The sequence below is a fragment of the Podarcis tiliguerta genome (assembly GCF_965153285.1).
Source record: "Podarcis tiliguerta genome assembly, chromosome: 11".
NCBI classification, from domain to species: Eukaryota; Metazoa; Chordata; class Lepidosauria; order Squamata; family Lacertidae; genus Podarcis; species Podarcis tiliguerta.
In genome coordinates, this window is record NC_139544.1 from 9,956,458 (window position 1) to 9,966,913 (window position 10,456).

Below are 10,456 nucleotides of genomic sequence, written 5' to 3' on the forward strand. Positions count from 1 at the left end.
CTACTTTGAATTATATAAAATAAATAAGGATATCTCTCTTCAAAATAAATATTGAGGAGTGAGAGTACACACACACACAGACACACACGTACTGAAGACATAAGCAAGGTTCATACATTTCTTATTTCTTTAATGGTTTGGATGGTTTGGATTTGATATCCCGCTTTATCACTACCCGAAGGAGTCTCAAAGCGGCTAACATTCTCCTTTCCCTTCCTCCCCCACAACAAACACTCTGTGAGGTGAGTGGGGCTGAGAGACTTCAAAGAAGTGTGACTAGCCCAAGGTCACCCAGCAGCTGCATGTGGAGGAGCGGGGAATCAAACCTGGTTCACCAGATTACAAGTCCACCGCTCTTAACCACTACACCACACTGGCTCTTAATGTAATGAAAAGTTTAGTTCAGGGGAAGTAGAGCTTCCCATAGACCTTATATTCCTCAGATAAATTCTATAAGTAGGTGATGCAATAACTGAATCACATTTCAAGATAATAGATAGATACTCTGTGTTGTACCTAATGATTTCATTTGTTAAGTAAGAATTTCATTGAGTAAAAGGAGAGAAAAGGTCTGTAGTTTATTCTAAATGCGAGAAATCAATGTACCCCCTTTAGCCAATCAATTCTAATTTGTATCATTGAACACTCAGCATGCTTTGCTTGTTTACAAGCTGCTCATTATGTGAAGCTTTCTTGTCAAATGGGTGGAGCTGGAGCAACAAATTCATGGTGTATTGAAAGTCTGAGATAGACTTCTCAACTTTAAAAAACCAAGTCACTTTAAATTCTGGCACTTGTCCTATAAATGAATGAACTACCAAAATTCAGTTTCTTTAGTGAAGTATCTCTCTGTTTCAACTGGTAACATTTTGCATTTCCTTTCCTGCATAGAAATTCCATGTATTAGCATATATCTGCATTTATACCAATCAACCATGATTGGCTGAGTTGGTTCAATGACTCAGAGCAGTCAGTTGCTCAGGGAATAATGCAGCTGTCATTTACTCACTCACTCAGGTTCTGTGAGGGAAGGGAAAGTTGTTAGTTTGGCTGGGATTAAAACCTTTCAAAAAAGCATACCAAAAGCTGGGAGGAACTTCAATGGTTGTAAATTTACTACCGGGCCTATCAGCATATAAAGCCCTTAATAACTTGGGACCAGGTTACCTATGAGATGCTAGGGAACAGGAAGTGGTGGTGAGGTGCTAATCTCAGGTAGGGTGGAGAACACTATCTTTTCACCAAGGTATGAAGTTGCACTCAGATCCTGCTTGCAGGTTTCCCCACAGGTTGGCCACTGTTGAGAACAGGATCCTGAGCTAGATAGGCCATTATGTTCTTATGAGGATTTTCATCACAGAAATGGGGTACAGCGTCCATTCCTGTGAGTACTTTAGGTTTTCAAGCGAAGCAAGCCATGCCCAGTCACAAATCTTAGTTAGGTGGGAGGGGTGGCTAACACCCCAGAGGACAGGATCACACTTCAAAACGACCTTGACAGATTAGAGAACTGGGCCAAGCTAACAAGATGAACTTTAACAGGGAGAAATGTAAAGTATTGCACTTGGACAAAAATAAATAAATAAAAAATGAGAGGCACAAATACAAGATGGGTGACACCTGGCTTGAGAGCAGTACATGTGAAAAGGATCTAGGAGTCTTGGTTGACCACAAATTTGACATGAGCCAACAGTGTGACGCGGCAGCTAAAAAAGCCAATGCAATTCTGGGCTGCATCAATAGGAGTATAGCATCTAGATCAAGGGAAGTAATAGTGCCACTGTATTCTGCTCTGGTCAGACCTCACCTAGGGTACTGTGTCCAGTTCTGGGCACCACAGTTAAAGAAGGACACTGACAAACTGGAACGTGTCCAGAGGAGGGCAACCAAAATGGTCAAAGGCCTGGAAACGATGCCTTATGAGGAACGGCTAAGGGAGCTGGGCATGTTTAGCCTGGAGAAGAGGAGGTTAAGGGGGGATATGATAGCCATGTTCAAATATATAAAAGGATGTCACATAGAGGAGGGAGAAAGGTTGTTTTCTGCTGCTCCAGAGAAGCGGACACGGAGCAATGGATCCAAACTACAAGAAAGAAGATTCCACCTAAACATTAGGAAGAACTTCCTGACAGTAAGAGCTGTTCGACAGTGGAATTTGCTGCCAAGGAGTGTGGTGGAGTCTCCTTCTTTGGAGGTCTTTAAGCAGAGGCTTGACAACCATATGTCATGAGTGCTCTGATGGTGTTTCCTGCTTGGCAGGGGGTTGGACTCGATGGCCCTTGTGGTCTCTTCCAACTCTATGCTTCTATGATTCTAAGTAGAGTATACAGGACCTTGGACAGCTCCAAAAGGCACAGGGTGGTATTCGAAATTTAAAGGTAGGTCCAGTTGCGGACGACTCTGGGGTTGCAGCACTCATCTTCCTCTATAGGCTGAGGGAGCCGGCGTTTGTCCGCAGACAGCTTCCGGGTCATGCGGCCAGCATGACTAAGCTGCTTCTGGTGAACCAGAGCATCACACGGAACTTACTCAGAGAAATTAATGGGCCTAACTTAAAATTTCAGTGGAACTACTCTGGGTAAAATTTTAGTTGAACAGCCCCCATTATGTCTGCAAGTAAAACCTTATGTTGTTTGACCAGGCCTAAAGTGTGTTAGGCTCCATCTCCCTGGAGAAGCTGGCTAGCTTGTTAAGGAGCTCTTGGCCTTTGCAACCTTTGGATTCTTCATAAGTTGGAAAATAGAGGACTTATTCTCTGAGTCAGATGATGCTAGCTGGGCTCTGCTATCTAGCTTGGATGGCTCTCAATAAATGAAATAGTCCTCCTGCGGAAGTAGCCAGAATCCTGTCCTCATCTGAGTACTCTGCCATACACTGCAAGGTTCCTGGAAATGTTAAAGGCTACTTTCACTAACCTTAGCTCTGAGCTGGATCCCTATTCCCCCCACGACTGCTATTTGCAAAAGTTCTAACTGGCCAGACAACTACAGTATTTGTAGATCTCCATTGTCTGTCTTGACCTTTAGATTTTGGAATACAACCACCTTCCATCTGTCAGTATGTTTAATTTCAAACTCATTTAGAGAGAGAGACAGAGAAAGACAGATACACACACAGAACCAAGCCTTCCACAGTGCTTTTTGTCCTTTCAATTATCCATCATGCTCAGGATTTTGCCTCTTATTGTTGGCACTTGACTCAGCTTTCATTATAGATGCCATTCTAGAAATGGCCTTGAGAATAAAATCTTAAGAGAAGAGCAATGTAATTTGATGCTGCCCAGGGAGAAGAGAAAACATCCATAAATTTGATATAAAAATCATTCTCTCAAAAAACAAATTTCTACTTAAAGCTTGCCACACAGCTGCTAGCTTCTTACTTACAATTATGTGTGTATATTATGCATAATATGTTTGAGTTGTTGACAGGGCTTTTTAAACAGTTTGCTTTTTCCTTTTGCTTTTTTCTTTTCGAAAACAGCAGCTAACCCCAGACGAAGAAAACAATATGTTAAAAGCATATATTTTGTTCATTCGACTTTGGTGAGATTTGCAAGCTGGCTTAATGGATTTTTGTGCTTATACAATAATTGTAAATCATAATCAGGATATTATGCAAGACTGTGCAAATAATGGTTCCATTTGAAGAATTATAGAATTATCCCATCTTGTCAGCATTAAGTGAAAATTAAATTCAGAATGCTACAGTGAATGGTCTCCCAGATGTGCAGGATTAATGTTGTCAATCAAATATCATCTGGGACTATTTATCATAGCAAAACTGTATCATTGAATGTAATTCTGATCTGTTCTTAATTCTTTCCATTCTTTTGATTTTCTGCCTTAGTTAATTACCAGCCATGAAAAGGAAGTCAGGAAAAAAACCTGATGACCAGACGTACAATGCCAGACAGAAAGAAAGAGTGCATTTATTCAGATGTAGCAATTTTTCCAAATGGCAAAATATACACATAGCATATTTACCAGCTACTTTTGAAGAAGTCTTTGCATACAATTTAATAACAAGCATTTTGAATTATTATATTTTAAATGGAGAAGTACGAGGCTGAGTTCATAATGCCGTCTGGATTAAAATATTTCTAGAGTGTCTCCTGTCTCATCTTGCATTTGAAAGCGCCCTTAAGAAGCTTGATATTGTGCTGTGATGTATCAGAAGGTGTATTCCACAGTCATGAGATACTTTTCTATTTATTCTATTTATTTACTTTTCTATTTATGTCCCTTGTTGCAACAGAATATCCCTCTGGAAATTATAAAAGGTATTTGCTGCTTTCCCTGCTATAAAAGTGCGGTGAGCAACATATAATAGAGGAATAAACCGCCACAACTTAATACGAAGCTTTAAAAAAACACAGTTCAGTCGCCTGATCCACAGCTGCATAAAACAACCAATAAAATAAAATATAGGAAGGTCAGCAGTCTTTAGCAATTATCTTAAAGTTTTCAGCAAAAACTGCACACAGAAGAAACCCATTTCTTCTACCAAGGGAGGAGCTACCAGGGGGCGCTACTATGGGTGCCAAAGAGTCTCATTTTTAAGAATGGCATTTTGGAACCCTTTCCCCACTTATGCGAACACTCAAAGCAATGCACAAATAAAGGGTATACGATAAAGCTAGCAGTTTTCAGTTTCAGCTCCAGTTTGTCATTTTGAGGCATGCTACTTTCATAAGACTGGGACGCGGGTGGCGCTGTGGTCTAAACCACTGAGCCTCTTGGGCTTGCTGATCAGAAGGTTGGTGGTTCGAATCCCTGCAACGGGGTGAGCTCCCGTTGCTCGGTTCCTGCTCCTGCCAACCAAGCAGTTCGAAAGCACGTCAAAGTGCAAGTATATAAATAGATACTGCTCTGGTGGGAAGGTAAACGGTGTTTCTGTGTGCTGCTCTGGTTCGCCAGAAGTGACTTTGTCATGCTGGCCACATGACCCAGAAGCTGTACGCTGGCTCCCTCAGCCAGTAAAGTGAGATGAGTGCCACAACCCCAGAGTCCTTTTACTTTCATAAGAACATAAGAGAAGTCCGTCTGTATCAGGGCAAAGGCCCATCTAGTCCAACATCCTATTGTCACAGTGGGCAACCAGATATGCCTCTAGGAAGCCCACAAGCCTGGACAGAACTCTCCTTGCTGCCTCTGACTATGGAAGTGGTACATAGACATCATGTATAGTAGTCATTGAAAACCTTATCCATGGGTAGGCAAACAAAGGCCCGGGGGCCGTATGCGGCCCAATTGCCTTCTCAATCTGGCCCACGGATGGTCTGGGAAACAGCATGTTTTTACATGAGTAGAATGTGTCCTTTTATTGAAAATGCATCTCTGGGTTATTTGTGGAGCCTGCCTGGTGTTTTTACATGAGTAGACTGTGTGCTTTTATTTAAAATGCATCTCTGGGTTATTTGTGGGGCATGGGAATTTGTTCTTCTTCTTTTTCTTCAAAATATAGTCCGGACCCCCACAAGGTCTGAGGGACAGTGGACAGGCCCCCTGCTGGAAAAGTTTGCTGACCCCTGGCCTTATCCTTTCCATCGACCTTCATCTCTAACTCAACCTTCCTGCGAAATCGTGGCAAAATGCACATGACAGATGCGTCTGACACCTGCCAATCTAGACCGGCTTGGAAAACTTCCTTCTCAGCTCCAGTAAAGTGACCAGATATGCTCGGAGCAAAAAGATACAACAAACAAAGGCAGGGTGGGTGTGCTAATTGAAAAGAAAAACCCAACCGACAGTCTCCCAAGGTGCCGCCACTTTGAATTGCCTGGCTTCCAGCCAATTTCCTGCCAATCGAATGAGGGCATGTTGGTCTAGCAGCATGGCTGCTGCCCAGGCGATGCCTGCAGCTCTACTGCTGCAAATTGCCTTCTCTCAGCAGGGCTGCACAGCTCCTGTGTGGGCCCTTGGTGCCCAAGCAGACCAATTAATGGCAACTTGCGGCTAACAGTTTATTATTTGCAGCTTCCTTTCTACCTGCACCGCAAGAAATTCAGTACCTTTTGTGGAAAGTTGAAATATAATTTTGAACACGAAGGTAAAGACATCAGCCACTTGCGGACAGATTTGTTAATCTTTTGCTGTTGTTGTTTTAGAAAGTTCAAATGAGAAAATTAAGATCCTCTGCCACACAGCCCTCTTCAAGTTTAGTAAATCATTGCAGACTCACGTAGCAGTCTAATCATTTTCTCATTGGAAAAGCACTGTTCATCAGCTGAACATATACCGCAGTAATGATCCAATAAGACAACAATGTAGGCTTTTACCAAGAGGGTCTTGTCTTTTCTTCTTTTCTGTCTTCTGTTTTTCTTTTTTTGTTCATTATAATGAGGCATTGGAAAGCTCCTTCGCACTTCTTGTAATGATTTCCCTCGCAATCATAAGCCAAGTAATTAAAAAAATAACAAAGGCGGACATTTCCAGAAAGTTTCTGCATACCAAACGTAAATCTCCGACACCAGCCTTCAAATCAAAACACAAGCCTTTGGAAATTGTGCACCAAAAATAGAAGCTCAATGTTCATCTAAAAAATTGATTTGGATAACTCACAAGCTTGGGAAGGTGTCATCTGACTGAGGCACACAGTCCCCTTTAGCTTATTGAGTTTGGCATTGTTACTATTTACTACTCCTTATTAAGTTTTTTTTCCTTTGCAAACCATGCAAAAAATGGTGCAAAGCGTCAGCAAAAAATGCAGCCGACTATGCTTTAAAAGGTAGATTCACAAATGAACCAGAGGGAAGCTTCTATAAGCAACCTTTACTTTGCCCTTGTTCCACTGGCCATGCTGCCTTCCCAATTGTCCCTCTCTGTGCTACAGCAAACATGAAACCAGTAGAGGCTGATGTGTCGTGGGGGACAGACGTCCCTCACAACACTGGTACCGGTGCCAGATTTATGCATTAGCGAAACAAGCTATAGCTTAGGGCCCCACTCTCTTGGGGGGCCCCCAGAAAATTAAAGGGAAAAAACCCTGGATGTACATTTCCAAAATATAAGGTAAAAAACAAATAGAATAAAAGTGTTTTGTGTTGTGTAGGCGTCTATGATGTAAGTAATGGGCCCCGCCTGCTAGCCTGCTCCCTAAAATATCACTGGTTTGCTCATTTCTATATATAGGGTGCCTACATTCTGCATGTGGACATGGGTGACGTTGTGGGTTAAACCACAGAGCCTAGGGCTTGCCAATCAGAAGGTAGGCGGTTCGAATCCCCGCAACGGGGTGAGCGCCCGTTGCTCGGTCCCTCTCTTTCCAACCTAGCAGTTCGAAAGCAGGTCAAAGTGCAAGTAGATAAATAAGTACTGCTCTGGCAGGAAGGTAAACGGCATTTCTGTGCGCTGCTCTGGTTCACCAGAAGTGGCTTAGTCATGCTGGCCACATGACGTGGAAGCTGTACGCCGGCTCCCTCGGCCAGTAAAGCGAGATGAGTGCCGCAACCCCAGTGTCAGCCACGACTGGACCTAATGCTCAGGGGTCCCTTTACCTTTATATATAGGGTGCCTACATTCTGCATGGACTGGTTGCATGGAAACATGTGCAAATAAATGGCTTTCGATACCTATTAGGTCCATAAATTACCATATATTCAACACAAAAACAGTGATAATTTGTTGTTGACAAAGGACAGCTGGACAGATAAAGGGCCCCATTACCTTCAGTAGCTTGGGGCCTCATCAAATGTAAATCCGGCCCTGACTGGCGCCATTGCAGCTTGCATGGATGGAGATGAAGCAGAGTGGTGACAAGGTTAGGATTGAGCTGATGCTCTGGGTAACCCAGCGCCACATTCTCACTGGTGCATTCATGAGGCCCCAGCTTCATTGCTGCCCCGCCGCAACAATGCCAGTGTTGTCTGGAGGGTAGCTTCAGCTGCCGCAATGGCTGCTACGACACAAAACAGATGATTTTAACTCAGCTGTGTTTCACATATCTGGCCCCATGGCAATGCATAAATCCCAGAAAGCGATGTGCCCCCATCATTCAAATTATGTTGCTTTATGAGCTCAGCATTCGTGCTAGGGGCCCTTTTGGAAAGTGGAAGAATTGTGAGTGTGCCTTGTACCTCCTTCGCTTTGGCTCAGCCGCAGGGATAGTTAACCTTCAGCCCTTCAGGTGTTGCTAGACTCCAAATCCCATCAGCCTCTGCCAGTGTGACCAAGGGTTGAGGGTAATGGGATTTGTAGTCCAACAAAATCTGGAAGTTAGTCACCCTACAGTGTTCGTTTCATAATTGAGAAGAGCCAGTGTGGTGTAGCATTTATAGGACTGAACTAGGAATAAAGCTCAGGGGGTGATTTTGAGAAGAGGGACACGAAACATTACCTATGTTTCCAAGCACAATTCAAAGTGTTGGTGCTGACCTTTAAAGCCCTAAACGGCCTTGGCCCAGTATACCTGAAGGAGCGTCTCCACCCTCATCGTTCAGCACGGACACTGAGGTCCGGCTTCGAGGGCTTTCTGGCGGTTTCCTCCCTGTGAGGAGTGAGGTTACAGGGAACCAGGCAGAGGGCCTTCTTGGTAGTGGCACCTGTCCTGTGGAACACCCTCCCATCAGATGTCAAGGAAATAAACTACTATCTGACTTTTAGAAGACATCTGAAAGCAGCCCTGTATAGGGAAGTTTTTAACGTTCAATATTTTATTGTGCTTTTAATTCTGTTGGGAGCCGAATGGGTGGGGTATTATTATTATTATTATTATTATTATTATTATTATTATTATTATTAACATGGGTGGAAAGCAAGAGTCGGTTTGCGAAACTTAACACACTCCTTTTCAAAATGTACATGAAACTTATTGTTTCCCCCAAAAGTGTTTCCTGAATAAACATCCTCTCATCTCGGATGTCTACAAGTAACTTTTTTATATAAAATAAAGTTCAACATCTGCTTTAATAGCTTCTAATGAAATTAAAGCCTTGTTCCAATACCCCAAGGCTACACTTTGTTTCCAATTAATGTTTGAACTCTTGGAATTCTGTATAGTTTTTATGTTGTTCATGCAATGCAAATGTGCCCTAATGATTTTTAGCCATGTTCGAGTCTAGATAAATAGCGCTTAATTGTTATAACATCATTAACTTTACAAGGCGTCTATCATTTGTGACTCGCTGCAATATTTTTCTTAAGTCTGGCTTTTATACAAAGGGGAGAGGGAGAGTTAAGTACTTCAGCTGTAGCCCATACTTTAACGTATGCTTTACTTTCAACCTGTTGATTAGATTTTTAAAATAGTTCATCTTGAGGCCTGTTTGGACCACAATGAAGCAATCAGCTACCTTGCCATGTAAGCTTGAACTGCCATTTATTTTCACTACAACTACTACTACACCATATTGAAAATCCAATTTTGATTATTGGAAGCTGGAGCATTGCTCTTTGTCTCAACATAATGACTTACTAGCAGTTCCTCTTCTTTCCTAAGCACCCTCTATGTTCACTTTTTCAGTCACCTCATGAGAAAAGAGGGTTTGAATGGCTTGACCAGCTTTTAGCATTGCTGTGACCTCTGAATTATCCATGGAAAGACTGCTGATAAAGTCAGAAATGTAAAAAGAGAACCAACTTTCTTCTTCACTTGTTTAGTATTACACTAGCAAACACCGTTGGTATACTTGCACATTTCTGAAAACAGCGTTTCCCACCCTTACCCCAGTACTTTGGAATTATTTTTCCTCTGCTATACATGAAAAATGATCATTTCTTCACTCTCTGTGTCTTGTAAATATATCTCATTTTGCACAGGCTCTCCCTAATAATCCATAAGAATGGACCCTGTAACCATTGGTGTTTTGACATGGTATTCTTATCGCTGGTTTTGGTATATTGTTCTACAGTTTTTATGTTTTGTGCTTGTTGCATACTGCTTAGAATGGGAAAGCCCTCTCCGGCAGGGGGTGGTGCAAAATAGGAGGTCAGGCAAATATTTTTCCAGGTTTTCTAGCATGTCTCTGAAGCTGGGTTTAAACTGATGTTTTTATTGCTTTCTCATACTTTTGGTGATACAGTGGTACCTCGGGTTAAGAACTTAATTCGTCCTGGAGGTCTGTTCTTAACCTGAAACTGTTCTTAACCTGAAGCACCACTTTAGCTAACGGGGCCTCCTGCTGCCGCTGCGCCGCTGCTGCACAATTTCTGTTCTCATCCTGAAGCAAAGTTCTTAACCTGAGGTAATATTTCTGGGTTAGTGGAGTCTGTAACCTGAAGCGTATGTAACCTGAAGCGTATGTAACCCGAGGTACCACTGTATTAAGATTGCATTTCATTGAACTTTTTTTTTAAATGATCTTACGAGCTGCCCCAGGAGTTGTGTGTAACAGAAACCAGCAGACAAGCATTTTAAATAACTAACTAAACTACTTCTATTTGGAGGAAGATGAATAGTGCTGAATATTTCTGCATCTGCACAACCTACTAGAAATGTGCCTTGCAGTACTCAGCCTTTA

At 42.4% G+C, this 10,456-nt stretch overlaps 1 protein-coding gene across 1 annotated transcript in view; it reads right to left on the reverse strand.

Moving 5' to 3' along the window:
- Positions 1-7,354, reverse strand: part of LOC310660034 (cryptic protein-like) — a 266,083-nt gene extending 258,729 nt beyond the window's left edge. The window contains exon 1 of the mRNA XM_083404415.1: positions 7,315-7,354. The gene's annotated coding sequence lies outside the window, so the exon portion shown is untranslated. The remainder of the gene's footprint in view (positions 1-7,314) is intronic.
- Between the last annotated feature and the right edge of the window lie 3,102 nt (positions 7,355-10,456).